General features: G+C 56.4%; 1 protein-coding gene across 1 annotated transcript in view; it reads right to left on the reverse strand.

Moving 5' to 3' along the window:
• Positions 1–14,018, reverse strand: part of AGO2 (argonaute RISC catalytic component 2) — a 114,901-nt gene that overhangs the window by 64,700 nt on the left and 36,183 nt on the right.

The raw sequence follows: 14,018 nt of genomic DNA on the forward strand, positions 1-14,018 counted from the left end.
CGTGCCTCCCTCGGTGAGGCCGTGGCCCACGCCCTACCGTGACCTTCCCCACACGATCTGCACGCACAGCCGAACACACGACTGTCCTGATTTTACCTGCTTCCTCTGGAATCCATCCGTTCCTATCCATCCCTCTCTGCCCCTGCTCGGGGCCCCGTTTCGCCCTGACAGGCAGTTAGGGAAGCCTGCTAACGGGGTCTCGGCATCCAGGCAACCCCCCCCCCCACCCGCCCACCACTTTCCGCCCTCCAGGCCAGAGGGTCCGATCTCCACGGGTCCAAGCACCACCACGGCTGCCCAGCTGCAACAAGGAGCCCTCACGTCTGCGAGGTCTGGCCTCAGCCTGGTCTCTGGCTGCTCAACCCAAGACCTCCTCGACCCTGAGGACCAGCCTCACTCTTCACAGCTCCCTACTTCTCCTGTCTCTAGCCTGCCTTGTTCACATCTCCAGGATAAATCTGCTACGCTGAGCTGGAATCCCAGCCGCCTCTCCAGCTGGACCTGAGCGACTTGAGGACGGTCTGCCTCCCCGACGGCCTGAAAGCACCTGGTGCACGAGAAAAGGCCAGAAACACCTGGTCAAGCTCCGGAAGCTGGGGTTCAGACAGGTAAGGGAGGGATGCCAAAGTCACTCAGAAAGCGTCCTTACAATGGACCACCGAAGTGGGAAGGAGGATGTTTAGGACCTCAAGAGACAAGAAAGCCGGGCCTTCCTGACGTCAACACGCGTGCGCGCACCCGGCCACACCTGGCCCCAAGCACCACTCCCCACGTGGCAGCAGGTATTCCAGCGGCTTCGGACGGACGGCTGTGTTCGGGTCGACACGAGGACTCCACTTTCCGCGCGATCTCTCCCGCCCCTGGAAACCACAGCTCACCCCTTCTCTGCAACAGACCAATGCCACATTTCCACAAAGGAGGGGGTCTCAACCCAAACCAATTCTTTACTTAAAATGCACTGGAGGGGCGCGCGGGTGGCTCAGTCGGTTGAGCGGCCAACTCTTGATGTCAGCTTAGCTCGTGATCCCAGGATTGTGGGATCGAGCCCCAAATCGGACTCCAAGCTGAATGTGGACCTTGCTTCACATTCTCTCTCTCCCTCTGCTCCTCTCCCCTGCTCATGCTCTCTCTCTCTCAAAAAAAAAAAAGAAAAAAGAAAAAAAGAAGAGCTGGGGCGCCTGGGTGGCTCCATCGGTTAAGCGTCTGACTTCGGCTCAGGTTACAATCTCTCGGTCCGTGAGTTCGAGCCCCGCGTCGGGCTCTGTGCTGACAGCTCAGAACCTGGAGCCTCCTTCCAATTCTGTGTCTCCTTCTCTCTCTGCCCCTCCCCCACTCACACTCTCACTGTCTCTCTCTCAAAAATAAACATAAAAAAAAATTTTTTTTAAAGCGCTGTAGTAACTCACTGTGTATTTGCTGTGTATACTGACGTTCCTTCTTTGCATACGAGAGACGAGAAAGATGGGGCAACGTTAATTATCAGAAAAGGAGACAATGCCAACAGGGCACTACCCATATGTAACTAAAGGGACGAAAGTCATCAAGGTGGTGTCCCTCCTTCGTTCCTATTTAAGCCATTGATTTAATAAAGGAATGTTCCCTCCTGCCCCCAACCCTCCCACATACAGTAGAAAGAAACTTCATCCCAATTCAAATGTTCAGCAATTATGTTAGTAAAGTTCAAACTGCCGCTTAGAAAAAAACCAATTAAAAATTTTTCCAATAACAGAATACTCTTAAATTTTTGCTCACGTTTTCTTTTTTTTTAAATCCTCTTTTTTTTTTTTAATTTTTTTTTTTTTCAATGTTTTATTTTATTTTTGGGACAGAGAGAGACAGAGCATGAACGGGGAGGGGCAGAGAGAGAGGGAGACACAGAATCAGAAACAGGCTCCAGGCTCTGAGCCATCAGCCCAGAGCCCGACGCAGGGCTCGAACTCACGGACCGCGAGATCGTGACCTGGCTGAAGTCGGATGCTTAACCGACTGCGCCACCCAGGCGCCCCTTTAAATCCTCTTTATATAAAAAAAAAAAATCCATGTACTTCAATCCCTACTGACATTTACTAGAAACAAATGACGGCTACTAAAAATAAGCTGTTTTTATTGTTTCGAATTGTTTTCTGTCTTGTTCTCGATGAGAAAATGAACATGCTTAAAGGTTATTAATCTCCCTGAGTTATGCCATCCAGAAACCTGCAGGTCTGTCTCACTGAGCACCTACGACCCTAGAGAATGGTATCTACAGACCTGCACACAACACGCCGTCCCTGCCACAGCATGCTCGCATGTCCCTTAGGGGCTGGGTGATGCTCCTGGGACCGGGGAGACAGATATAACCCACGTGTCGCCTCCCAGGACAGTGTCTGAGTGTCATCTGACAGATCAGGCATGTTTACTCCTCGTAAGCGCAGCTCACACACGATCCTTTGCACTACAGACCTTGACCGCGTCCGGGGGTGGGCCCCACTCTCACCCAGCTCTGTCCCCTGAGGAGAGCCCGCTAGCATACGGTCCCCGCTCTCAGGGGACGCCTAGCCAGTGAGGGAAATCTTGTGAATACAGGAGCGCAGTTAAACCACAGAAGTGACACCTGTGCCCCAGGAAACGTCCAGCCACAGAGCCAGAGGCATCTGGTGTCCAGGGTCCATTCCAGGAAGAAGAGTCATATCTGCACTGAAGGGCTCTCCAGTTTACGAGGGGCTTTCACATACTTCACTGTGTGTCACGGTCACGGAGCAAAGGTGCTCCCTTTGAAAAGCGAAGCCGTCCAAGGCTCAGACGGCAACAGAGAGTGGTGGTGCCCAACTCTGAGCCAAGACTTCCTCCTGCCTCGAGCAGCCATCCGGCCCGGCAGACGTGGGTGATTTTACTTGCCTCCTATCTAACCGCTGGCACAGAGATGCCTGGAGCCCAGTTCTCTGCTTGGACCTACTTGCCCCACCTGCAAAGCACGAATTCCTCACACATGTGCCATAGAAAACATGGAAAACTGTCCACTGACTTGTATTAATGAAAGCAGCAGAAAAAAACGCAATGGTAACACATTCATGAAATATATAACTTCACAAGCTATTTCTTCCTTGCGTCTAGCTTTTCAATTTCTTTTTAATGTTTATTTTTGAGAGAGAGAGAGAGTGTGTGGGGGAGGAGCAGAGAGGGGGAGACAGAATCGGAATCAGGCTCCAGGCTCTGACCTGTCAGCACAGAGCCCGAAGTGGGGCCCGAACCCATAAACCACGAGATGATGACCTGAGCCGAAGTCAGATGCTTAACCGACTGAGCCACCCAGGCACCCCGCTTCTAGCTTTTAATAATGAAAATACTGAGAGCTCATGGGAAGACGTATGGAGTATACAATCACAAGTGAAAGCTCTAACAGTTTTTTTTTTAAAGATGGTCTGTATTTTAATTTTTTTTTTCAACGTTTATTTATTTTTGGGACAGAGAGAGACAGAGCATGAACAGGGGAGGGGCAGAGAGAGAGGGAGACACAGAATCGGAAACAGGCTCCAGGCTCCGAGCCATCAGCCCAGAGCCTGACGCGGGGCTTGAACTCACGGACCGTGAGATCGTGACCTGGCTGAAGTCGGATGCTTAACCGACTGCGCCACCCAGGCGCCCCGCTCTAACAGTTTTCGAAGCAGAGTAGGGCGAGGCCCCAGCAGCTTTATTTTTTTTTGTTTGTTTGTTTATTTATTTTCAGAGAAAGCGAGCACAGCAGGGGAGGAGCAGAGAAAGGAAGAGAGAGAATCCCAGGCAGGCCCCATGCTGTCAGTGCAGAGCCTGACGTGGGGCTCGAACCCATGAACTGCCAGATCACGACCTGAGCCAAAACCAAGAGTGTGGCAATTAACCGACTGAGCCACCCAGGTGCCCCGAGGCCCCAGCAGTCTTATGCCTCCCTGCCCAGCCTCAATCCTAGGAGAGATCTCATATCCGTGTTTGTACTTTACAGAGAGTCAGCCTCGAGCGTGGAGCGCCAACACAAGCGGGACTCGCGAACCAAACGCCAGAGAGGACCCAGCGCTGGTGACGCTGCCCAGAAGCGCCCGTGCGTGAGGAAGGGGCAGGACGGCACACGGGGGCAAGGTCACTCTCGCGGGACGGTCAGCTCTTGGCCCCAACAGGTGGATGACGTTCCAGCGTGAAAGCCAAATGCTGCCGGAAGCCAAATGCTGCACAGCACACACACCTTCACCACAGTTGGCACAGACTGACTCTGAAAATTAATTCCAGTATCGCCTAGAGATGAACTGTCCAAGCACACCCGGCCCGCGGCCCCCTTCCCCTCGCCGGTTCTGCAGCAGGAACAGAGTCTGACTGCAGATACGCCACAGCGCGGAGCAGTGGGGGCAGGGGGACCAGCGGGACCCCGAGCCCACCGGGCCCGGTACTGGCGAGCAGGGGCTCCGGAGAGGCGCGGTGCCTGTCGCGGCCTCCGCAGCCACGGGCACCGTCAACATCCACTGAGTGAGTGAGAGCCCGAGGAGGAGGAGGAGGAGCAGGATCTGGGAGCCACCACAGCGCAGCCATGGCTCCGAGGGTCCACTCAGCAGGGACCTGGCCCCCAACCCAGCCCTGCAGGAAGACCCCACCTCCACCCCAGCTGTGGCCAAGCGGCCAGCCCGTGCCAGGCCAGGCCATCCTCCCGACCTTCCAGGTTCTCCCCCTCCCCAGCCTCTCCATCCTTCACCGAGAAATCCGGCTTCCAGCTTCCCGTGAAAGCTGTGCGGCGACGCCCAGGCCCGCACCCTCTGCCCCCCCCCCAAGTGGCCGCGCCCCCCGCCTGTGGCTCCACAGACAGTTCCGCTGGGAACCGTCGGCGCTCCCTCCACACTGGGGGGGCAGGATCCGGGGTGGGGGGGACGGAAGGGCAGCCCCTCCCTTCTCACCCAGGAGCCCCGGATGGTCCCAGCTGGAAGAGACCCAGTTGAGGGGGAGGGCGACTGTAGGCCATCACCGACTCCTCCGCCAGCCCCCACTCCCCACGGGGCAGGTCCTGGGGGCAGGGCGCCTGAGAGCCTGAAGGCGGCAGGGAACGCGGGCGGGCCACGAGTGTGTGAGGAGCTGCTACCCATAAGTCAGCACGTGTGTTTAAAAGATCCGTTTTCAGAGCCACAACTCAATCAGTGAAAGGGAAGCACAGTGAATGAGTAATCGACTTCCTGTATGAGTAACTGGGCCGCAGCAACCAGGAAGTTTGGGTGTTTTTTCCAGAAGCCGTGGAAGGCTGGCTTGTCCTTGCGTTTGAAGCGAGGCTTCTGCGGGATGGCGTGGTCCTAGAGAAACCCGCCCCACGGGGTCCAGACTGTCACCAACCTGTCAGAGGAGGGTCCCAGATCAGGCTGTGGGACCCCGGCCCCGGCAGCCCCCTCGGCAGGGTGGAGCTCTGGTCCCACCCTCCGCCTCCGTATGGGACGGAAACGAGGGACAAGGAACTGGGGTGACCAGAGGAGACAAGTGAAGGTCTGCTGGACGTCCTCAAACGGGTGGGTGCCCTGGGTGGGGGTGGGAGGCGCCCCAGCAGCTCAGGGCCTATCGGCGCAGGCCTCCATGAGGACAAACCACCAGCAGCGACACTGCTAAGAACTTTCTCTCAGGGCTCTGCTCATATCCAACTCACTACCTTCGGTGTGGCAGGGGTAACAGACTCTCAGCCCTGCAGTAAAGGCAGGCAAGCGGGGTACAGAGCACCTGGGGCAGGGGGGGGGCCAGGTCACAGGTGGGTCCTCAAGGAGCAAGTTGGCAGTGTTGGGAGGTTCCCCTGCCTGCGGCCACCTAAGCACCCCCAGCAGGCAGGTGGAGGAGGGCAGCGGCTCTGGGCTCACAGCTCACAGCGCAGGGGCTGGGGCGACACCTCCAGGCGCCGGGCAGGCGCAGGGGAGGGGCCAGGAGGGCACCAGTGCCCACCGTGCCCAGAAGGAGGTGTTGCAGATGGGCTCCGGGCAGGCTGGGGCAGGGCCTGCTGTGGAGATCTTTCAGGCCCCTGAGAGAGTGATGCCCTAACCCCACCGAGAGGCCCGTGGCTCAGGCTTCAACCCACACAATCACCTTTCCTCTCTCCTACCTGGAATTGGGAGGTCGCAGAACCGAGGATCCAGAGACACTCGGACCCCTTTGCTATATGATGAGCACTGTGGCAGGAGCAGGGTACAGGTGTCAGTCTCCTGGGGGAGAGGAGACACGGCCGGCCACACTAGCGGGGCGCCACGGCACAACTTCACGCACAGCTAGGAGCCCCTCCGAGAGGAAGAAGGTGGCTCCCTTCCAGAAAATCTCACACGCATCTTATCTCGTGAAGGATGGACCAGATAACTGAGAGCTTGTTGGGGGGGGGGGGGGGGGGAGGGGCACCCAGGATACCCCACCCCTCACCTGTCTTCTTCACCTGGCTAGAGATCATGGAGCACCTTCTAAATTCTAAATTTTTTTTTTTAATGTTTATTTGTTTTTGAGAGAGAGAGAGAGAGAGAGAGAGAGAGAAAACGTGAGTGGGGGAGGAGCAGAGAGAGAGGGAGACACAGAGTCCAAAGCAGGCTCCAGGCTGTCAGCACAGAGCCCGACACGGGGCTTGAACCCACGAACCATGAGATCATGACCCGAGCCGAAGTCAGATGCCCAACCGACTGAGCTACCCAGGCGCCCCTCACGGAGCACCTTCTAAAGCAAAGCAGCACCTGCAGGTGACGGCCCCCTGAACCAATGTGTCTTTGCCTGCAATGGTAGACACAGACTGGGTGACTGCTTTCACTTACTGTAGTTTTTAGAACAGAAGATACAGAAAAACACGGAGAAAATACAAGGCCACTGGAGATGGTCCTGTTGAAATGTCGGTCTTCTACATACCCATAGGACACAACATGTGCACCCGTGCTAACACAGAATCATGCAGACTTGTAGCGGCTTCTTTCATTTAACATCATATTATGCAATTCTCCGAAATGAATCTTTAATGACCACATTACTCACTGAGCCATCTCCTGCGGATGCATTTCAGTGGTTTCCAAATTTTCATTTTAAAAATGAAATGCTGTGCCGACGACCCACGTAGAAACATCTCTCCCTACATCCTCGAGAGGAAGCAGGGGCCAGCGGGAGGGCTCAGTGCACAGGCGGGCCACCCTCCACAGCTTGAGCCGTGTGGCTCCCACCGCGTCCGCCTTCTCCCTGTGCCCTCCTGGCCCACCCTTCTCCCTACACACTGAAAACACAGCCCACCTTCACCCCTCCAGGCTCCCAGCCTCGAGAACGATGGACTCGCTGACCAATTCATCTCCTCAATCTGACCCTAGGCTGCAGGCAGCAACCCGGAGCGGGGGGGGGGGGGGGGGGGGGGGGGGGGGGGGGGGGGGGGGGGGGGGGGGGGGGGGGGGGGGGGGGGGGCAGGCAGAGACAGAACAGAACCAGGGCCTAAGCCCAGATCCTGGGCCTCAAGGTCTATAGGACGCGAGCCTGCAGTGCTCCCCTCCCAGTGCTGCTGTGGAGCCCCACCCTGCCACCTGCCGCCGTCCCTCACCTCCGCCCTCCCTGCTACCCTGCCCAGCAGGTCAGAGGCCCCCTGACCACTGGCATGCCATCACTTCAAGGCTCGGCTGGGGACGCGTGCCTCCTGAGCCCGCACACAGCAAACCAGGCCTTGGGGGCGTCCTGGGCTCCCCACCATGCCGAGGGCCCTTCCAGGACACATCGCCAGGAGCTCCCAGCCGGGGATCCACGCAGCCAGCCCAGAGGGTCTGTGAACGGGACGGAGCAAGTGACACGTAGCGCTTCTTTCCATGATGAACAGGGACACGTGGAGACACTGGGACCCTCACGTCATGTGGCGGCCGTTACACACACCACAGAGCAAGTCTGAATTCACGGCTACTTCAAAATCATGAGATTTATAAGGCCCGCTGGTGGGCCGCTTACAAAACGTGGTAACATTTGCTGTCATATTCTGATGACTGTATCTCGACATGACCGGCTTTCCTGGTCATCCTACACATTTTGTTCTGTGCCCTGAAAAACAGGATTCTGGTAAGGGATCCACCCATCGCCTTCACCAGACTGACAAAGGGGTTCGTGACCCCGCATGCCTGAGAACCGCCCGCTGTCAGGGGATGGCACAGCCTCATCTGGAAGCAGAGGAACTGGTGTCTCAGTTCCTCCCGGTGTCTGTGGCCCTGCGGAGGGCGGGAGGGTCTGCGGACAGCACCACGCCCTGCGGGCCTCAGAACGGGGCTGTCTCGAGGCCGCCCCAGAGCGTCTGTCCCTGACGAGACGTGGGCTCACGGCTCACTGGCTGCCATGCCGGCTCCCCAAGCCCGTCACGCAGGCCGCCTACCAGGCAGGGGCTCGGAGTCGGGCCTCGGAAAGCACACGTCCCGCTGCAGACTTGCGACACGGCCTCGTGTTTACGACGCGAGGCCAATCTGTGTCCCAGGACCCGAGCTACACGCGGGCTCAGGAGTCAGCTCGGGGGAGGCCGCTGTCCCCGGCAAGTCCGTCTGGTGACCAGCACGGAAGGCAAGCAGCAGACAGGCATGGCTGTTCGGAGAAGCCCTTCGTTTCTGCTGTTTTCTAAATCCTTAAGCAGGTGGAACGGAATTTCCAAAATCCCTGCGTGACCCATTAGGCCTGGGCACACGCGGGCACACGCGGGCACACGCGGGACCACGCGGCTGCGCCCCCACCCCCACCGCCCGCCTGCGGTGGGGCACCAGCTCACGCCATCAGGCCAAGAGCAACAGCCCTGACCACAGATGACACATAATAAATAGCAGAATTTGGGGCCGGGAGTCACCGTGGAAACCAAGGAGAGTCAGTCACCCTTCCTTCCCCAACCTGCTCTGAGTCACGGACCTCGAGCCCGGCTCCAGGCGGGTCTGGGGGCTCTGCCTGGGGGTGGGGGTGGGGAGAATGAACACCGAGAGGGGGGCTGAGACTTCCTGCCCCCCTCCCCGCCCCCCGCAGGCGGCGTTCCTTCCACTACGTCTTATTAGGAGTCCAGGACGTTCAGAAACAAAAAGACCTACGTGACCCTTGGCTCCTGGGTGACTTAAACGTTCCTCAAGAAAAATCTACATCACAGAGTCGCTAAATAAATGCGGAGTCTGGCTCTTCAATTAAGCAGCTTTGGTTGCTGGCAAGCGAACCACTGTACCCCCATCTGTACTTGCCACGGGGCTGGCACAGGGCACCGGAGGGAGCCCGGCCGCCCAGCACCCGGGTCTCGGTGGGACTGGGGTATTTGAAGATTTGCCACCAGATGCCATAAGGCTACCGTATAGCTCTTTCCGGAACCTCCAAGTGAGCATGAGTATCAGCGTCCCATAGCCTCTGTTTTCCTTTTAGAATTCTGTGTGCGTGGTATTGGGCATCGGCCAGAAACCATGAAGGCAAGAGAAAGTGACAAAAATAGCTCAAGGCCATCCAGCCCGTCCGTGCCACAACGTGGGCCAAGCCGGGCACGGACATCAGCTCCCTCACGCTTTTGGACATCTCTTGAGGAGGGAAGAGGGACTTGTCAGGGTCCCAGCCAGGCGGTGGCCGAGAAGGGCCACACCACCACCCAGGGCCGGGGGTGGGGGGGTCTCCCGCACACCTCGCTTCCCCCACAGGCCAGAAAAGGACGGGTTCTGACACTGGCCGGGGCACAGACCGCAACGCGGATGCTGTCAGAGCAGCCCTCTCCCGCTGCACCCAGCACGCACGGCTGCCACTTGGCGAATTCACCTGTTGCCTACACAGGCGGGTCTCGCTTACGGCCGCCCAAGCCGACGGAGCTGCATTACACACAGTCACGGCAGCCTTTCCGGTGAAACGAACGGAGGCAATCTCAGAACGGAGCACCAAGAATGCAGAAAGGAACATCTGCTCCCGTCGGCTGGAGAGCCAGTTAAGAGGACACACGCTCTGCAGAACTGCAGTGCGAGACCCCGGGCGGCCAAGGAGCCAGCTGCGATCAAAAACAAAAACAAAACCAGACCTCGCCCAAGTTCCCGGAGGGATGCGTTTTTATCTGGCCAGACGCCCAGACAAGGTGCTTGTGCCCTGACATCCGGTTCAGGCACCGCGGCCGAGAAGAGCCCAGCTGGGACGCGCAGACACCCTGTACGGGCCCCGGTGCTCGGCCCCCAGACCTGCGAGGCTGGGGACGCCCCTGAGGTGGGCGGAGCCTAGCAGGGGTGCCGGGTCGCCGTGTAGGGGGGCTGTACTCTCAGCACACTGGAGCCAGGCGTCCGTGCTCAGGGCTCCGCTGGCCTCACCGGGGCGCTTCGGCGTGACAGTGACCGTCAGCCCAGAGGGCAGCGGGCTCAGAGGACACCCCAAGGCCGGCGCAGACCCCGACCGCGAGTCCCTGCCTGGGAAGTGGGAAGTGACGCCCTCCCTTTCTCCAGCAGGAAGATGTGTCCACACCCTCGGGAGGCGCTCCCGTCCCCTCCTCTCCCTTGGGCATGTGTGCCCAGCGCCTCCCGCCCTGAACGAGGATGAGGGGAGGAGAACCCAGACGAAGCCCCGGGCAGGCTCGCAGACGAGGCGGCGGAAGGACGGCCCTGCGAGGAGAGCAGCCAACCGTGGAGTCACAGAGCCCTTCTCTAGAAATGTGTCACCTTCACGCGGGCTACGGTTCCTGTAACTCTTCGTTTCTTCCCCTCGTGGTAAAAACCCTCTGGGAAATTCCAATCCGTCGCCCGGTTCTCGGCCACGCCCGAAGAAGTGGCCCTGAGAGGCAACCCCGAGAGGGAGGGGCCAGTCGCTCTGGGGGCGAGGGGACACGGCCCTGGGCAAGGCAGGTGTTCCTGGGTGACGGTGGGGTCCTGGCCGGTGCCCAGGGCCGCGCGCAAGGCGAGGGGAGTCGGCAGGAGGACTGCCACCAAAACGCCTCGCTCGAGTTTTGTGGTTGAACGAGAACCAGTCTAAAAATACTTTAACCTCGTTTTAGCGAACAAAACAGCACGTACAGGATACATGTCACACACGTAGCTTCAGGACGAAGCACAAAACAAACATCCAACCACCCTCATGCCAGTGACTAACAAGGTTATTCTCTATCTTCACTGCAAACTCCCAGAACTTCACCCACAAAAGATTTTTAAATAGACTTTTGTGAAAATCCAACCATCATTTCAAACACTATTTCTTTGAGAAATGGTCCCCAAGCCACCCCCGTGATCTGTAAAAAGAAAACTTCCCCATAAAAGTTGTTTTAATAAACTTTCCCCCATACATCAAAGATGTCCCCTCTGACCCGCCATCTGTCTTTAGCCAATAATATTACACATACTGTAATAAGTCCGGGGAGGAATTTAGGAAATCCTCGAGAAACGTAAATCGCCACCCCCCTTCCGCTGAGGCGTCCCCCGAATGGCTGGGATGGCCACTGTCCACTGCCGTCCTGCTCCGTGGACGTGTGGTTCTTTCAAGAGCTTGTCAAGACATTCGGCCACGCGACCCGAGCGCTTTACGAAAGCCCCGAGGACACACGAAAACCGCCCCCGGGTGTCTCTCTCTCGTGCTTCCCTGTAACGCTTACCAGCTGTGACTCTGTACTTATTTTGTGATTCTCTGACCAGCCACTGCCCCTCCCGCCAGCTCGTGAGCATCGCCAGGGCAGGGCTTGTGTCAGCTTCCGTGCAACCGCGGAAGGAAGGAACGAACAGATGAATACAACACTAGCTCAGTGTCAACACTCAGTCTTCGTGGAAACCCCTCCACCGAGCTGTAACTCGACGCGAGGTGTTGTACGGCAAAACCACGGAGCATCCACGTGGAGACGACGACTCCGTCTTCCACAAGCTGTCTCCACCATCTCAACCAAGGAAGCTGTGTTTATCAAGCATCTACTACGCTCTGGGCGCGACTCCGGGTACCTCCTCGTCTGTCCTCACATCCCCCGTCTCGGACACGAGTTGTCCACACTTCACCAACAGGAACCAGGGCACCCCGGAGGGCGACTCGGTGCCAGGCCAGCGAGGTTTTAGAGCCTAAATCCTTCTCTCACCCCAAACATACAAGAATCTAACCTCCCGTCTTCTGTTCCCATCCTCTTAAGCAGAAAGTTCACGACTGTGTGCTCTGTGACAGTAATGAATCCACCCTGGTTACCGAGGACATCTCTTCACACCAACAGAAAACGACTAACTACCCCTTCTAGCGTGTGTATTAGTTTAAGCTCTCCCGCAATTCCTTGGGAAGAAGCACGTGTGCCGTCCCGGTTAGTCCTCACCGTGGGCCAGGCACGTGTGACCCCCAGCTTGCTGCTGGGACACCGGGAAGGTAAGGACAGACCAAGCTGGGCTCAGCTCAGGTCCTGCTGCTGTGAGAGCCCATGAGTTCTGCCACCAGGCCAAGGCGCCTCAAGTCCTTTTGAGACAGTGGATATGTTTAAGCCAAACACATTTTCCAAAAGAAATGGGTGGGCTAACAGTGCATAAAGTAGGCCCCCCAAGTTCGTTCCGTTGGCACAGGAGAGCCCAGGAACAGCTGCTACTAAAGTGAGGTCTGACTGTGTGCCCAGCCTCAGGCTACGTGTCCCGTACGCTCCCTGAGCACCTGCTGTGTCCCTGTCCCCGGGGGACTCACTTCAGCAGAGGGCAGGCAGAGAATCACGTCAGGAGCAACCGTGAGGACAGTTCAGGGCAGGCTAAGGTGACATTTCAACTGTGGGACAGGAGAGAAGGGACAGGTGGAACACTGACCACTTGAGGGAAAAGTTAAGATGAGCTCCCTCACGTCTTATTACAAAACAAACTCCAAATGGACACAGATTGTAAATAGGCAACATTTCTAACTGAAACAAAGACATCCAAAGAACTACTTTAAAATTGAATAGTCTTAAAAAAACTAAAATTAAAATTAAAATTAAATTAAATTAGTCCTTTATAATTCGGGAGTCGGAATGTTCTCTTTCTTGGAACCAAAATGCAGGTCACAAGAGACCAGTCTGACTACACGGGATTTTTAAAGCTTCTCTGGTTGCCCAAGAAATTCGGAAAATGTTGTGACATAATAACTTCACCAACCTAAAAACATAAACCTGGGTAGACGGTCTACATAGATTCATAAGGATTTGAGACTCCAACGGGAAAACATGGAGAGTGCGCACGGGCAACACCAGTAGCCGACAAACAGAAAACATATTCAGCCCTCATTCAAAAAATGCAAATTGAAATCGTAAACAACTTTTTTTTGCCTACCTGGCATCTAGAAGAGCCGGGGAAAATGATCAGTCTGATTACATCTAAGCTGGCTGGTCTTGAAGGTATGTTACAGAAATCGGTTAAAATCCTGTGCCCTTTGATGAAGTAACTCAGGATGCAGGCATCTATCCTCAAGCACGCAGACACCTACACACAACAGCAAGACATCCCCGCCCCGGAACGCATCAACGCCCACCCAACACATGACTGATGAGGACTTCGTCAGCACAAAGTCTGTTAAATAAGCTGTTGCGGCAACCTACCGACACCGCACACAAACAATGACTCCACATACTGGGAAGCGGGAGAAGTTCCACGATGGCGTTGGGGGCAGTGCCATTTGTCACGTATTTACACACGCACACGTGTGGTGTAGGAAGGCTCATAAACAAAAGTGGTGGCTTCTGGGAGGTCATGTGATAAGTTGTCTTTCTGCGCTTTCTGCCTCGATTCTTTTAAGTGGACTATTTATTAGAAAAGCAATAATAAAGCTGTTTTTTTAAAAACCTACAAAACCAACTTTGAACAAATTTTGGCAGGAGGATGAATGGGGGTTTACTCTATTTTTCTCTGACAATTTCCAAAGTTCAACAAAAACTAAGAGGTGGCAAGCATAGCCAGTACTCCGCCTAAGAGACATCTTTTTAAAAAGTTGCCCAATCCAGGGGGCGCCTGGGTGGCTCAGTCGGTTGAGCCTCCGACTTCAGCTCAGGTCATGATCTCGCAGTTCGTGGGTTTGAGCCCCACGTGGGGCTCTGTGCTGACAGCTCAGAGCCCCGGAGCCTGATTTGGATTCTGTGTCTCCCTCCCTCTGTCCCTTCCCAGCTCATG

The sequence above is a fragment of the Prionailurus bengalensis genome, chromosome F2 (assembly GCF_016509475.1).
Source record: "Prionailurus bengalensis isolate Pbe53 chromosome F2, Fcat_Pben_1.1_paternal_pri, whole genome shotgun sequence".
NCBI classification, from domain to species: domain Eukaryota; kingdom Metazoa; phylum Chordata; class Mammalia; order Carnivora; family Felidae; genus Prionailurus; species Prionailurus bengalensis.